The sequence below is a fragment of the Salvelinus fontinalis genome, chromosome 11 (genome assembly GCF_029448725.1).
Source record: "Salvelinus fontinalis isolate EN_2023a chromosome 11, ASM2944872v1, whole genome shotgun sequence".
In the NCBI taxonomy this organism is placed as follows: Eukaryota; Metazoa; Chordata; class Actinopteri; order Salmoniformes; family Salmonidae; genus Salvelinus; species Salvelinus fontinalis.
The window spans coordinates 53,374,818-53,393,402 of NC_074675.1; the positions used below are offsets into that span (position 1 = coordinate 53,374,818).

At 45.4% G+C, this 18,585-nt stretch overlaps 1 protein-coding gene across 5 annotated transcripts in view; it reads left to right on the forward strand.

Annotated features, from left to right (window-relative positions):
• Window positions 1–18,585, forward strand: part of LOC129865935 (glucosidase 2 subunit beta-like) — a 316,514-nt gene that overhangs the window by 72,670 nt on the left and 225,259 nt on the right. The gene's annotated exons all lie outside the window — the stretch shown is intronic.

The window sequence follows — 18,585 nt, forward strand, 5'->3', positions numbered from 1 at the left end:
TCCATCATCATGGTACATCAATACCCTGTTACACTCTGACCTCTACCCTCTCCATCATCATGGTAAATCAATACCCTGTTACACTCTGACCTCTGAACTCTCCATCATCATGGTACATCAATACCCTGTTACACTCTGACCTCTACCCTCTCCATCATCATGGTACATCAATACCCTGTTACACTCTGACCTCTACCCTCTCCATCATCATGGTACATCAATACCCTGTTACACTCTGACCTCTACCCTCTCCATCATCATGGTACATCAATACCCTGTTACACTCTGACCTCTGACCTCTCCATCATCATGGTACATCAATACCCTGTTACACTCTGACCTCTGACCTCTCCATCATCATGATACATCAATACCCTGTTACACTCTGACCTCTACCCTCTCCATCATCATGGTACATCAATACCCTGTTACACTCTGACCTCTGACCTCTCCATCATCATGGTACATCAATACCCTGTTACACTCTGACCTCTGACCTCTCCATCATCATCGTACATCAATACCCTGTTACTCTCTGACCTCTCTACCCTCTCCATCATCATGGTACATCAATACCCTGTTACACTCTGACCTCTACCCTCTCCATCATCATGGTACATCAATACCCTGTTACACTCTGACCTCTGACCTCTCCATCATCATGGTACATCAATACCCTGTTACACTCTGACCTCTGACCTCTCCATCATCATGGTACATCAATACCCTGTTACACTCTGACCTCTACCCTCTCCATCATCATGGTACATCAATACCCTGTTACACTCTGACCTCTGACCTCTCCATCATCATGGTACATCAATAGCCTGTTACACTCTGACCTCTCCATCATCATGGTACATCAATACCCTGTTACACTCTGACCTCTGACCTCTCCATCATCATGGTACATCAATACCCTGTTACACTCTGACCTCTGCCCTCTCCATCATCATGGTACATCAATACCCTGTTACACTCTGACCTCTACCCTCTCCATCATCATGGTACATCAATACCCTGTTACTCTCTGACCTCTGACCTCTCCATCATCATGGTACATCAATACCCTGTTACACTCTGACCTCTACCCTCTCCATCATCATGGTACATCAATACCCTGTTACACTCTGACCCCTACCCTCTCCATCATCATGGTACATCAATACCCTGTTACACTCTGACCTCTGACCTCTCCATCATCATGGTACATCAATACCCTGTTACACTCTGACCTATGACCTCTCCATCATCATGGTACATCAATACCCTGTTACACTCTGACCTCTCCATCATCATGGTACATCAATACCCTGTTACACTCTGACCTCTACCCTCTCCATCATCATGGTACATCAATACCCTGTTACACTCTGACCTCTGACCTCTCCGTCATCATGGTACATCAATACCCTGTTACACTCTGACCTCTGACCTCTCCATCATCATGGTACATCAATACCCTGTTACACTCTGACCTCTGACCTCTCCATCATCATGGTACATCAATACCCTGTTACACTCTGACCTCTACCCTCTCCATCATCATGGTACATCAATACCCTGTTACACTCTGACCTCTACCCTCTCCATCATCATGGTACATCAATACCCTGTTACACTCTGACCTCTGAACTCTCCATCATCATGGTACATCAATACCCTGTTACACTCTGACCTCTCTACCCTCTCCATCATCATGGTACATCAATACCCTGTTACACTCTGACCTCTACCCTCTCCATCATCATGGTACATCAATACCCTGTTACACTCTGACCTCTCTGACCTCTCCATCATCATGGTACATCAATACCCTGTTACACTCTGACCCCTACCCTCTCCATCATCATGGTACATCAATACCCTGTTACACTCTGACCTCTGCCCTCTCCATCATCATGGTACATCAATACCCTGTTACACTCTGACCTCTGACCTCTCCATCATCATGGTACATCAATACCCTGTTACACTCTGACCTCTACCCTCTCCATCATCATGGTACATCAATACCCTGTTACACTCTGACCTCTGACCTCTCCATCATCATGGTACATCAATACCCTGTTACACTCTGACCTCTCCATCATCATGGTACATCAATACCCTGTTACACTCTGACCTCTGACCTCTCCATCATCATGGTACATCAATACCCTGTTACACTCTGACCCCTGACCTCTCCATCATCATGGTACATCAATACCCTGTTACACTCTGACCTCTGCCCTCTCCATCATCATGGTACATCAATACCCTGTTACACTCTGACCTCTGCCCTCTCCATCATCATGGTACATCAATACCCTGTTACACTCTGACCTCTGACCTCTCAATCATCATGGTACATCAATACCCTGTTACACTCTGACCTCTGACCTCTCCATCATCATGGTACATCAATACCCTGTTACACTCTGACCTCTCCATCATCATGGTACATCAATACCCTGTTACACTCTGACCTCTGACCTCTCCATCATCATGGTACATCAATACCCTGTTACACTCTGACCTCTGACCTCTCCATCATCATGGTACATCAATACCCTGTTACACTCTGACCTCTACCCTCTCCATCATCATGGTACATCAATACCCTGTTACACTCTGACCTCTGACCTCTCCATCATCATGGTACATCAATAGCCTGTTACACTCTGACCTCTCCATCATCATGGTACATCAATACCCTGTTACACTCTGACCTCTGACCTCTCCATCATCATGGTACATCAATACCCTGTTACACTCTGACCTCTCCATCATCATGGTACATCAATACCCTGTTACACTCTGACCTCTACCCTCTCCATCATCATGGTACATCAATACCCTGTTACACTCTGACCTCTGACCTCTCCATCATCATGGTACATCAATACCCTGTTGCACTCTGACCTCTGACCTCTCCATCATCATGGTACATCAATACCCTGTTGCACTCTGACCTTTGACCTCTCCATCATCATGGTACATCAATACCCTGTTACACTCTGACCTCTACCCTCTCCATCATCATGGTACATCAATACCCTGTTACACTCTGACCTCTGCCCTCTCCATCATCATGGTACATCAATACCCTGTTACACGCTGACCTCTCCATCATCATGGTACATCAATACCCTGTTACACTCTGACCTCTCCATCATCATGGTACATCAATACCCTGTTACACTCTGACCTCTGACCTCTCCATCATCATGGTACATCAATACCCTGTTACACTCTGACCTCTACCCTCTCCATCATCATGGTACATCAATACCCTGTTACACTCTGACCTATGACCTCTCCATCATCATGGTACATCAATACCCTGTTACACTCTGACCTCTGCCCTCTCCATCATCATGGTACATCAATACCCTGTTACACTCTGACCTCTCCATCATCATGGTACATCAATACCCTGTTACACTCTGACCTCTGACCTCTCCATCATCATGGTACATCAATACCCTGTTACACTCTGACCCCTCCATCATCATGGTACATCAATACCCTGTTACACTCTGACCTCTGATCTCTCCATCATCATGGTACATCAATACCCTGTTACACTCTGACCTCTCCATCATCATGGTACATCAATACCCTGTTACACTCTGACCTCTACCCTCTCCATCATCATGGTACATCAATACCCTGTTACACTCTGACCTCTACCCTCTCCATCATCATGGTACATCAATACCCTGTTACACTCTGACCTCTGACCTCTCCATCATCATGGTACATCGATACCCTGTTACACTCTGACCTCTGCCCTCTCCATCATCATGGTACATCAATACCCTGTTACACTCTGACCTCTCCATCATCATGGTACATCAATACCCTGTTACACTCTGACCTCTGACCTCTCCATCATCATGGTACATCAATACCCTGTTACACTCTGACCTCTGACCTCTCCATCATCATGGTACATCAATACTCTGTTACACTCTGACCTCTGACCTCTCCATCATCATGGTACATCAATACCCTGTTACACTCTGACCTCTGCCCTCTCCATCATCATGGTACATCAATACCCTGTTACACTCTGACCTCTACCCTCTCCATCATCATGGTACATCAATACCCTGTTACACTCTGACCTCTGCCCTCTCCATCATCATGGTACATCAATACCCTGTTACACTCTGACCTCTCCATCATCATGGTACATCAATACCCTGTTACACTCTGACCTCTGACCTCTCCATCATCATGGTACATCAATACCCTGTTACACTCTGACCTCTCCATCATCATGGTACATCAATACCCTGTTACACTCTGACCTCTACCCTCTCCATCATCATGGTACATCAATACCCTGTTACACTCTGACCTCTGACCTCTCCATCATCATGGTACATCAATACCCTGTTACACTCTGACCTCTGACCTCTCCATCATCATGGTACATCAATACCCTGTTACACTCTGCCCTCTCCATCATCATGGTACATCAATACCCTGTTACACTCTGACCTCTGACCTCTCCATCATCATGGTACATCAATACCCTGTTACACTCTGACCTCTACCCTCTCCATCATCATGGTACATCAATACCCTGTTACACTCTGACCTCTCCATCATCATGGTACGTCAATACCCTGTTACACTCTGACCTCTGACCTCTCCATCATCATGGTACATCAATACCCCGTTACGCTTTGACCTCTGACCTCTCCATCATCATGGTACATCAATACCCTGTTACACTCTGACCTCTACCCTCTTCATCATCATGGTACATCAATACCCTGTTACACTCTGACCTCTACCCTCTCCATCATCATGGTACATCAATACCCTGTTACACTCTGACCTCTCTGACCTCTCCATCATCATGGTACATCAATACCCTGTTACACTCTGACCTCTGACCTCTCCATCATCATGGTACATCAATACCCTGTTACACTCTGACCTCTACCCTCTCCATCTTCATGGTACATCAATACCCTGTTACACTCTGACCTCTCCGTCATCATGGTACATCAATACCCTGTTACACTCTGACCTCTCTACCCTCTCCATCATCATGGTACATCAATACCCTGTTACACTCTGACCTCTGACCTCTACCCTCTCCATCATCATGGTACATCAATACCCTGTTACACTCTGACCTCTACCCTCTCCATCATCATGGTACATCAATACCCTGTTACACTCTGACCTCTCTACCCTCTTCGTCATCATGGTACATCAATACCCTGTTACACTATGACCTCTGACCTCTACCCTCTCCATCATCATGGTACATCAATACCCTGTTACACTCTGACCTCTACCCTCTCCATCATCATGGTACATCAATACCCTGTTACTCTCTGACCTCTCTACCCTCTCCATCATCATGGTACATCAATACCCTGTTACACTCTGACCTCTGACCTCTCCATCATCATGGTACATCAATACCCTGTTACACTCTGACCTCTGCCCTCTCCATCATCATGGTACATCAATACCCTGTTACACTCTGACCTCTCTACTTACCTCTTTGAACTGCATCATCTTGCTATTCCAGGTCGTTTGTTAGTTCCGTCTCACTTGTGGTTGGAGAGGCTAAAGCATCACTCTAACACAGTGGCTTATACTGGGTTGCCCCCAACACACACCAACACACAGCACCTAACCCGTCCACACCAACACACAGCAACACACAGCACCTAACCCGTCCACACCAACACACACCAACACGCAGCACCTAACTCGTCCACACCAACACACAGCACCTAACCCGTCCATACCAACACACAGCACCTAACCCGTCCATACCAACACACACCAACACACAGCACCTAACCCGTCCATACCAACACACACCAACACACAGCACCTAACCCGTCCACACCAACACACACCAACACACACCACCTAACCCGTCCACACCAACACACACCAACACACAGCACCTAACCCGTCCACACCAACACACACCAACACGCAGCACCTAACCCGTCCATACCAACACACACCAACACACACCAACACACACCAACACACATCACCTAACCCGTCCACACCAACACACACCAACACACACCAACACACATCACCTAACCCGTCCACACCAACACACAGCACCTAACCCGTCCACACCAACACACACCAACACGCAGCACCTAACCCGTCCACACCAACACACACCAACACACAGCACCTAACCCGTCCACACCAACACACACCAACACACACCAACACACACCAACACACATCACCTAACCCGTCCACACCAACACACACCAACACACACCAACACACATCACCTAACCCGTCCACACCAACACACAGCACCTAACCCGTCCACACCAACACACACCAACACGCAGCACCTAACCCGTCCACACCAACACACACCAACACACAGCACCTAACCCGTCCACACCAACACACACCAACACACACCAACACACACCAACACACATCACCTAACCCGTCCACACCAACACACACCAACACACACCAACACACATCACCTAACCCGTCCACACCAACACACAGCACCTAACCCGTCCACACCAACACACACCAACACACACCAACACACAGCACCTAACCCGTCCACACCAACACACACCACCTAACCCTCCACACCAACACACAGCACCTAACCCGCCCACACCAACACACAGCAACTAACCCGCCCACACCAACACACAGCACCTAACCCGTCCACACCAACACACACCACCTAACCCTCCACACCAACACACACCACCTAACCCGCCCACACCAACACACAGCAACTAACCCGCCCACACCAACACACAGCACCTAACCCGTCCACACCAACACACACCACCTAACCCGTCCACACCAACACACACCAACACACAGCACCTAACCCGCCCACACCAACACACAGCACCTAACCCGCCCACACCAACACACAGCACCTAACCCGCCCACACCAACACACAGCACCTAACCCGCCCACACCAACACACAGCACCTAACCCGTCCACACCAACACACAGCACCTAACCCGTCCATACCAACACACACCACCTAACCCTCCACACCAACACACACCAACACACAGCACCTAACCCGTCCACACCAACACACACCACCTAACCCTCCACACCAACACACACCACCTAACCCGTCCACACCAACACACACCAACACACAGCACATAACCCGTCCACACCAACACACAGCACCTAACCCGTCCACACCAACACACAGCACCTAACCCGCCCACACCAACACACACCACCTAACCCTCCACACCAACACACACCACCTAACCCGTCCACACCAACACACACCAACACACAGCACATAACCCGTCCACACCAACACACAGCACCTAACTCGTCCACACCAACACACACCAACACACAGCACCTAACCCGTCCACACCAACACACAGCACCTAACCCGTCCACACCAACACACAGCACCTAACCCGTCCACACCAACACACACCAACACACAGCACCTAACCCGCCCACACCAACACACAGCACCTAACCCGCCCACACCAACACACAGCACCTAACCCGCCCACACCAACACACAGCACCTAACCCTCCACACCAACACACACCACCTAACCCTCCACACCAACACACACCAACACACAGCAACTAACCCGTCCACACCAACAGTTACCATAGCATCACACAGTCTTGACAAACCCATTCTTCGAGTTCCTAGCAAAGCATTTTCAAGCCCTTGTTTTTATATGATGGGCGAGTTCCCCGAAGAATAGGCCCATTGGCTCGTGCAGACGAGGCCCCGTCTCCCGACGCCGAGACGCCGTGTAGCGAACGCCGCTCCTGATAACATCCTTTCATTTCCTCCGTGCCGATAAAAGATGAGCGCGAGAGGACGAGACCGAGGCCTATCGCGTCTCGTTGTGATTGAGTCCCTTCACTAAGCAACTGAGAGAGTCTGCACAAATACTCCCTGGATTGATAAGGAGCTGGTCATTTCCAAATAACTTTAAAAAAATATTTATATTCAGTCAAGATTAGATTGTCCCGTGCCCCAAGCTGGTTTACTGGGTGTCGTCTATCATGGAATGAAGATATGAAATCACCTCAGGTCCCCTTCTTCTTCATGACACTTTTTAAAAACATGAAGCTTTTATTTGTTTTTGATTCCTCTTGGCTTGTTGTTGTTGTTGTTGTTGATTTGAATGGATACGTCAATCGTTTAAGTAGAGGAAGCTGGTGCCGTGGAAACGACGCAGATATAGGAATTATCTTAACACAAAAAAGAGGTTAAAATCAATCTTCTATTGAAGTTCTATTGCTGTATTTATACAACTATACTACAGTACAACTTAACGGTTTTATATACAGTACCTTGAAAGGGCTGTTTCTTATGAATGCCCTCTGTGATCTTTAGATATTATTTTTTTTTGTGTGTGTGTGTTTCCAAACTGGAGTCGAGAGAATGTGATGAGTCACTCCCATCACATCCAGATATATTTATACTGTTTGATAATGTAATATTTATCACACCGACCCAGCGCCTCGACGCTCCTGTCACTGTCTCTCTGTTCCGCCTGCTTTCCTTTTTCGTTCTTCTTCCCAGGCATGTGAATCAACAATCCTGACAGGAAAACAGGAGATTATAATAATGTTGACAGAAGTGACCTTTTCACACAGATACTAAGGGACTGTGGGCCTGTTTCTGTTCTCTAATTGTGTTGTGCTCGAGCAGCTAGCACGGCGGCAGCTAATGGCTCCTTCTCACAAATACTCCGGGCCACGTCGCGCTACATAAGTAGCTCTCACTCGGCGGCGGCTGCCACGACAACTGCCACAGCGGCCCGCTGTTTAAAAAGAAAACACTCATAATGACTCCCCCCCCCACCCCACCCCCTTTGTTTTCTTTTTGACTATAAGCTGGCCCAGTTCATCTTATCAAAGCATTACAGCGTGGCATTAGGGGGCGAGGGGAGTGGGCGGCAGTTGTACCAGCCTTCACTATGAGTTGGGGCGCGTCATGAGAAGATAGGAAATCATGCCACTTTAGTGTCTGCCCCCCCACCAACCCACCGCTTGTTCCATGCAAGTTATCTCTTGCCCTGGATCTCTCCCATTCTTTGTCTTTGGAGGCTGATTTATGCATATATCCATACATATCTGGTCTCCTTTGCCCATCAGCACAAGTAGAGACAAAGTATTTGTTTAAACTGAGCACTTGACATAACATTGTTTGAAGTTGCTGATATTTTTTGGATTCAGGAGATTCATTTTCTCGAAAAAGGCAACGAAGTTCATTTGAACCTTCCAACTTTGTGATGGTTTGGAGCAGAGAAATTGTAGTGTTTCTTAGTCCTAACTATTTTGCCTCTCTCCTATGGCCTCTCTAATCTTTCAGCAATGTGTTGTCTTATGCGAATGGGAGCCAATTCATGATATGGCCCATGACTTCAAGGGACTCGGGCTGACTCTAGAAAGGTTATGTCGCAGCTCAAAAAAACTACAAAGAACAGCACACACATCGATACCGTTAGTACACCTCTTACCTCACACATCGATACCGTTACTACACCTCTTACCTCTCACATTGATCTGGTTAGTATACCTCTTACCTCACACATCGATACCGTTACTACACCTCTTACCTCTCACACATTGATCTGGTTAGTTAACCTCTTACCTCTCTCACATTGATCTGGTTAGTATACCTCTTACCTCTCACATTGATCTGGTTAGTACACCTCTTACCTCTCACACATTGATCTGGTTAGTTAACCTCTTACCTCTCACACATTGATCTGGTTAGTACACCTCTTACCTCTCACACATTGATCTGGTTAGTATACCTCTTACCTCTCACATTGATCTGGTTAGTACACCTCTTACCTCTCACACATTGATCTGGTTAGTACACCTCTTACCTCTCACACATTGATCTGGTTAGTTAACCTCTTACCTCTCACATTGATCTGGTTAGTATACCTCTTACCTCTCACATTGATCTGGTTAGTACACCTCTTACCTCTCACACATTGATCTGGTTAGTTAACCTCTTACCTCTCACACATTGATCTGGTTAGTACACCTCTTACCTCTCACACATTGATCTGGTTAGTACACCTCTTACCTCTCACACATTGATCTGGTTAGTATACCTCTTACCTCTCACACATTGATCTGGTTAGTATACCTCTTACCTCTCACATTGATCTGGTTAGTACACCTCTTACCTCTCACACATTGATCTGGTTAGTACACCTCTTACCTCTCACACATTGATCTGGTTAGTATACCTCTTACCTCTCACATTGATCTGGTTAGTACACCTCTTACCTCTCACACATTGATCTGGTTAGTTAACCTCTTACCTCTCACACATTGATCTGGTTAGTACACCTCTTACCTCTCACACATTGATCTGGTTAGTATACCTCTTACCTCTCACATTGATCTGGTTAGTACACCTCTTACCTCTCACACATTGATCTGGTTAGTACACCTCTTACCTCTCACACATTGATCTGGTTAGTTAACCTCTTACCTCTCACATTGATCTGGTTAGTACACCTCTTACCTCTCACACATTGATCTGGTTAGTTAACCTCTTACCTCTCACACATTGATCTGGTTAGTACACCTCTTACCTCTCTCACATTGATCTGGTTAGTATACCTCTTACCTCTCACATTGATCTGGTTAGTACACCTCTTACCTCTCACACATTGATCTGGTTAGTACACCTCTTACCTCTCACACATTGATCTGGTTAGTTAACCTCTTACCTCTCACATTGATCTGGTTAGTACACCTCTTACCTCTCACACATTGATCTGGTTAGTTAACCTCTTACCTCTCACATTGATCTGGTTAGTACACCTCTTACCTCTCACACATTGATCTGGTTAGTTAACCTCTTACCTCTCACACATTGATCTGGTTAGTTAACCTCTTACCTCTCACATTGATCTGGTTAGTACACCTCTTACCTCTCACACATTGATCTGGTTAGTTAACCTCTTACCTCTCACATTGATCTGGTTAGTATACCTCTTACCTCTCACACATTGATCTGGTTAGTTAACCTCTTACCTCTCTCACATTGATCTGGTTACTACACCTCTTACCTCTCTCACATTGATCTGGTTAGTTAACCTCTTACCTCTCTCACATTGATCTGGTTAGTTAACCTCTTACCTCTCACATTGATCTGGTTAGTACACCTCTTACCTCTCTCACATTGATCTGGTTACTACACCTCTTACCTCTCTCACATTGATCTGGTTACTACACCTCTTACCTCTCTCACATTGATCTGGTTAGTATACCTCTTACCTCTCACATTGATCTCGTTACTACACCTCTTACCTCTCTCACATTGATCTGGTTACTACACCTCTTACCTCTCTCACATTGATCTGGTTAGTATACCTCTTACCTCTCACACATTGATCTGGTTAGTTAACCTCTTACCTCTCTCACATTGATCTGGTTACTACACCTCTTACCTCTCTCACATTGATCTGGTTAGTTAACCTCTTACCTCTCTCACATTGATCTGGTTAGTTAACCTCTTACCTCTCACATTGATCTGGTTAGTACACCTCTTACCTCTCTCACATTGATCTCGTTAGTTAACCTCTTACCTCTCACATTGATCTGGTTAGTACACCTCTTACCTCTCACATTGATCTGGTTAGTACACCTCTTACCTCTCACATTGATCTGGTTAGTTAACCTCTTACCTCACACATTGATCTGGTTAGTTAACCTCTTACCTCTCACATTGATCTGGTTAGTTAACCTCTTACCTCTCTCACATTGATCTGGTTAGTTAACCTCTTACCTCTCACATTGATCTGGTTAGTACACCTCTTACCTCTCTCACATTGATCTGGTTACTACACCTCTTACCTCTCACATTGATCTGGTTAGTATACCTCTTACCTCTCTCACATTGATCTGGTTACTACACCTCTTACCTCACACATTGATCTGGTTAGTATACCTCTTACCTCACACATTGATCTGGTTAGTATACCTCTTACCTCACACATTGATCTGGTTAGTACACCTCTTACCTCACACATTGATCTGGTTAGTATACCTCTTACCTCACACATTGATCTGGTTAGTACACCTCTTACCTCACACATTGATCTGGTTACTACACCTCTTACCTCTCTCACATTGATCTGGTTAGTACACCTCTTACCTCACACATTGATCTGGTTAGTACACCTCTTACCTCACACATTGATCTGGTTACTACACCTCTTACCTCTCTCACACATCGATACCGTTAGTACACCTCTTACCTCTCACATTGATCTGGTTAGTACACCTCTTACCTCACACATCGATACCGTTAGTACACCTCTTACCTCACACATCGATACCGTTAGTACACCTCTTACCTCTCTCACATTGATCTGGTTAGTATACCTCTTACCTCTCTCACATTGATCTGGTTACTATACCTCTTACCTCTCACATTGATCTGGTTAGTACACCTCTTACCTCTCACATTGATCTGGTTAGTTAACCTCTTACCTCTCACATTGATCTGGTTAGTACACCTCTTACCTCTCTCACATTGATCTGGTTAGTATACCTCTTACCTCTCTCACATTGATCTGGTTAGTACACCTCTTACCTCACACATTGATCTGGTTAGTACACCTCTTACCTCTCACATTGATCTGGTTAGTACACCTCTTACCTCACACATTGATCTGGTTAGTACACCTCTTACCTCTCACATTGATCTGGTTAGTACACCTCTTACCTCTCACATTGATCTGCTTAGTACACCTCTTACCTCTCACATTGATCTGGTTAGTACACCTCTTACCTCTCACATTGATCTGGTTAGTACACCTCTTACCTCTCACATTGATCTGGTTAGTACACCTCTTACCTCTCACATTGATCTGGTTAGTATACCTCTTACCTCTCACATTGATCTGGTTAGTATACCTCTTACCTCACACATTGATCTGGTTACTACACCTCTTACCTCACACATTGATCTGGTTAGTACACCTCTTACCTCTCACATTGATCTGGTTAGTACACCTCTTACCTCTCACATTGATCTGGTTAGTACACCTCTTACCTCTCACATTGATCTGGTTAGTACACCTCTTACCTCTCACATTGATCTGGTTAGTACACCTCTTACCTCTCACATTGATCTGGTTAGTATACCTCTTACCTCTCACATTGATCTGGTTAGTATACCTCTTACCTCACACATTGATCTGGTTACTACACCTCTTACCTCACACATTGATCTGGTTAGTACACCTCTTACCTCACACATTGATCTGGTTACTACACCTCTTACCTCACACATTGATCTGGTTAGTACACCTCTTACCTCACACATTGATCTGGTTACTACACCTCTTACCTCACACATTGATCTGGTTAGTACACCTCTTACCTCACACATTGATCTGGTTAGTACACCTCTTACCTCACACATTGATCTGGTTACTACACCTCTTACCACTCACACATTGATCTGGTTAGTATACCTCTTACCTCACACATTGATCTGGTTAGTACACCTCTTACCTCTCACATTGATCTGGTTAGTATACCTCTTACCTCACACATTGATCTGGTTAGTACACCTCTTACCTCTCACATTGATCTGGTTAGTACACCTCTTACCTCACACATTGATCTGGTTAGTATACCTCTTACCTCACACATTGATCTGGTTAGTACACCTCTTACCTCTCACATTGATCTGGTTACTACACCTCTTACCTCACACATTGATCTGGTTAGTACACCTCTTACCTCACACATTGATCTGGTTACTACACCTCTTACCTCTCACATTGATCTGGTTAGTACACCTCTTACCTCTCACATTGATCTGGTTAGTACACCTCTTACCTCTCACATTGATCTGGTTAGTATACCTCTTACCTCTCACATTGATCTGGTTAGTATACCTCTTACCTCACACATTGATCTGGTTACTACACCTCTTACCTCACACATTGATCTGGTTAGTACACCTCTTACCTCACACATTGATCTGGTTACTACACCTCTTACCTCACACATTGATCTGGTTAGTACACCTCTTACCTCACACATTGATCTGGTTACTACACCTCTTACCTCACACATTGATCTGGTTAGTACACCTCTTACCTCACACATTGATCTGGTTAGTACACCTCTTACCTCACACATTGATCTGGTTACTACACCTCTTACCACTCACACATTGATCTGGTTAGTATACCTCTTACCTCACACATTGATCTGGTTAGTACACCTCTTACCTCTCACATTGATCTGGTTAGTATACCTCTTACCTCACACATTGATCTGGTTAGTACACCTCTTACCTCTCACATTGATCTGGTTAGTACACCTCTTACCTCACACATTGATCTGGTTAGTATACCTCTTACCTCACACATTGATCTGGTTAGTACACCTCTTACCTCTCACATTGATCTGGTTACTACACCTCTTACCTCACACATTGATCTGGTTAGTACACCTCTTACCTCACACATTGATCTGGTTAGTACACCTCTTACCTCTCACATTGATCTGGTTACTACACCTCTTACCTCACACATTGATCTGGTTAGTACACCTCTTACCTCTCACATTGATCTGGTTAGTATACCTCTTACCTCACACATTGATCTGGTTAGTATACCTCTTACCTCTCACATTGATCTGGTTAGTACACCTCTTACCTCACACATTGATCTGGTTACTACACCTCTTACCTCACACATTGATCTGGTTACTACACCTCTTACCTCTCACATTGATCTGGTTAGTATACCTCTTACCTCTCTCACATTGATCTGGTTACTACACCTCTTACCTCTCACATTGATCTGGTTAGTATACCTCTTACCTCACACATTGATCTGGTTACTACACCTCTTACCTCTCACATTGATCTGGTTAGTGTACCTCTTACCTCTCTCACATTGATCTGGTTACTACACCTCTTACCTCTCACATTGATCTGGTTAGTATACCTCTTACCTCACACATTGATCTGGTTACTACACCTCTTACCTCTCACATTGATCTGGTTACTACACCTCTTACCTCTCACATTGATCTGGTTACTACACCTCTTACCTCTCACATTGATCTGGTTAGTACACCTCTTACCTCTCACATTGATCTGGTTAGTATACCTCTTACCTCACACATTGATCTGGTTAGTATACCTCTTACCTCTCACATTGATCTGGTTACTACACCTCTTACCTCTCACATTGATCTGGTTACTACACCTCTTACCTCTCACATTGATCTGGTTACTACACCTCTTACCTCTCACATTGATCTGGTTAGTATACCTCTTACCTCTCACATTGATCTGGTTACTACACCTCTTACCTCTCACATTGATCTCGTTACTACACCTCTTACCTCTCACACATTGATCTCGTTACTACACCTCTTACCTCTCACACATTGATCTCGTTACTACACCTCTTACCTCTCACTCATTGATCTGGTTACTACACCTCTTACCACTCACACATTCATCAAGTTCAAATAAAAATCAGATTTTCATAGTAACTAATTGTTATATGCTAAGCATAAAGACAGGCTTTTAACTGGCTGCCAGCTGTAGATAATACTCCAGAGGATTGGTTTGTTAAATGAGGAGAATCTCCCCGATGACAGAATGGAAATGATTTATTATACATGTGGTACGAGGAGTGCACACCATGCATAGCAGGCACCTATTATAACTTTGTTGACATTTACAGTGACTGTACAAAATATTAGGAACTCCTGCTCTTTCCATGACAAACTGACTTGGTGAATCCAGGTCAAAGCTACGATCCCTTATTGATGTCACTTCAATCAGTGTAAATGAAGGGGAGGAGACAGTTTAAAGAAGGATTGTTAAGCCTTAAGACAATTGAGACATGGATTGTGTATGTGTGCCATTCAGAAGGTGAATGGGCAAGACAAAATATTTAAGAGCCTTTGAACGAGGTTTGGTAGTAGGTGCACCGGTTTGAGTGTGTCAAGAACTGCAACGCTGCTGGGTTTTTCACACTCAACAGTTTCCTGAGTGTATCAAGAATGATCCAGGACTCAAAAGGACATCCAGCCAACTGGACACGTCTGTGGAAAGCATTGAATTCAACATGGGCCAGCATCCCTGTGGAACGCTATCGACACCTTGTAGAGTCCATGCCCAAACAAATTGATGATGTTCTGAGGGCAAAATGGGAGTGGTGGTGCAACTCAATATTAGAAAGGTGTTCCTCATATTTTGTACACTCAGTGTATATGCCAAACTTCTGAAGAATGTGAGACAAAGCGACAAGATCTTTAAAGGATTAAATAAAGTGTTAACTAAAGATGAAACTAATTGGGGGAGGAGAAACAGGGCTACAGGATGGTTTAGAGTGTATATCTTAGAGAACCAGGAGTCTTTCTACAGCAGGGGTTAAACGCCATGGGGGGCCTAAAATGGTGGAGTTAAACTCCAGGGGGGCTTAAAATGGTGGAGTTAAACTCCATGGGGGGAGCTTAAAATGGGGGAGCTTAAAATGGTGGAGTTGATCGCCATGGGGGGAGCTTAAAATGGGGGAGCTTAAAATGGTGGAGTTGATCGCCATGGGGGGAGCTTAAAATGGTGGAGTTAAACGCCATGGGGGGAGCTTAAAATGGTGGAGTTAATCGCCATGGGGGGAGCTTAAAATTGTGGAGTTAAACTCCATGGGGGGAGCTTAAAATGGTGGAGTTAATCGCCATGGGGGAGCTTAAAATGGTGGAGTTAAACGCCATGGGGGGAGCTTAAAATGGTTGAGTTAATCGCCATGGGGGAGCTTAAAATGGTGGAGTTAATCGCCATGGGGGAGCTTAAAATGGTGGAGTTAAACTCCATGGGGGGAGCTTAAAATGGTGGAGTTAATCGCCATGGGGGAGCTTAAAATGGTGGAGTTAATCGCCATGGGGGGAGCTTAAAATGGTTGAGTTAAACGCCATGGGGGGGCTTAAAATGGTGGAGTTAAACCCCATGGGGAGGCTTAAAATGGTGGAGTTAAACCCCATTGGGGAGGCTTAAAATGGTGGAGTTAAACCCCATGGCGGGGGCTTAAAATGGTGGAGTTAAACCCCATTGGGGAGGCTTAAAATGGTGGAGTTAAACCCCATGGCGGGGGCTTAAAATGTATGAACCTGTATGAACATTTAATGGACCCCCTGCCGCTCCCCTCTTCGCCCCTCTTGGAAGAAAGCCTAAGTAGACCTGACACGGTGCATTTGGATAACTCTCCATCGCACCACAGTTTGTTCCCGTCCCCCCTTTTTTATACTTTAGGAAAGACAACTTAGGTGAATATTTTATGGGGTACATTGCCTCAGTTACACTCGGCCGAGCGGTGAGCGTGGCACGCGATGACTCCCTGACAGGCAGATATGCCAGCATCCATAGATAGACCAGAATCGACACGGAGTCAGCATCTACAGTACAAGGATACAGCATCTACAAGGAGACAGCACCCACAATGAGACAGCATCCACATGGAGACCCATCCACAGGGAGACGGCTTTCCATGCGTCTGTCCTCCCACAGTTCCTCCTTCCGTTCATCCCTCACTTCCTCATCCTCCTTTCTTCTGTCGTTAATATCTTGAGTACTGGGAGACAGCCAGCCACGGGCAGGTTTTGGCTGACCGTTAGCAGGAATTTGAGCTAAAAGACACTCTGGAACACAGTCCACATTCATCCCTCTTCCTCCTCATCCACCTTTCATCTGTCGCTAAAGATCAGTCCCTTCATTATAACACCCTTCTGTAAGTTGTTGAACCAGAGGGACAGTTTTATGGGTGTACCATCTCTTACAGCCTCATGTAGACTCTCTGTATGAGGGACAGTTTTATGGGTTTACCGTCTCTCACAGCCTCATATAGACCATCTGTGTGAGGGGCAGTTTTATGGGTGTACCATCTCTCACAGCCTCATATAGACTCTCTGTATGAGGGACAATTTTATGGGTGTACCATCTCTCACAGCCTCATGTAGACTCTCTGTATGAGGGACAGTTTTATGGGTGTACCATCTCTTACAGCCTCATGTAGACTCTCTGTATGAGGGACAGTTTTATGGGTGTACCATCTCTTACAGCCTCATGTAGACTCTCTGTATGAGGGACAGTTTTATGGGTGTACCATCTCTCACAGCCTCATATAGACTCTCTGTATGAGGGACAGTTTTATTTGTGTACCATCTCTCACAGCCTCATATAGACTCTCTGTTTGAGGGACAGTTTTATGGGTGTACCATCTCTCACGGCCTCATGTAGACTCTCCGTATGAGGGACAGTTTTATGGGTGTACCATCTCTCACAGCCTCATATAGACTCTCTGTATGAGGGACAGTTTTATGGGTTTACCATCTCTCACAGCCTCATATAGACTCTCTGTGTGAGGGACAGTTTTATGGGTGTACCATCTCTCACAGCCTCATATAGACTCTCCGTATGAGGGACAGTTTTATGTGTTTACCATCTCTCACAGCCTCATATAGACTCTCTGTGTGAGGGACAGTTTTATGGGTGTACCATCTCTCACAGCCTCATATAGACTCCCTGTAT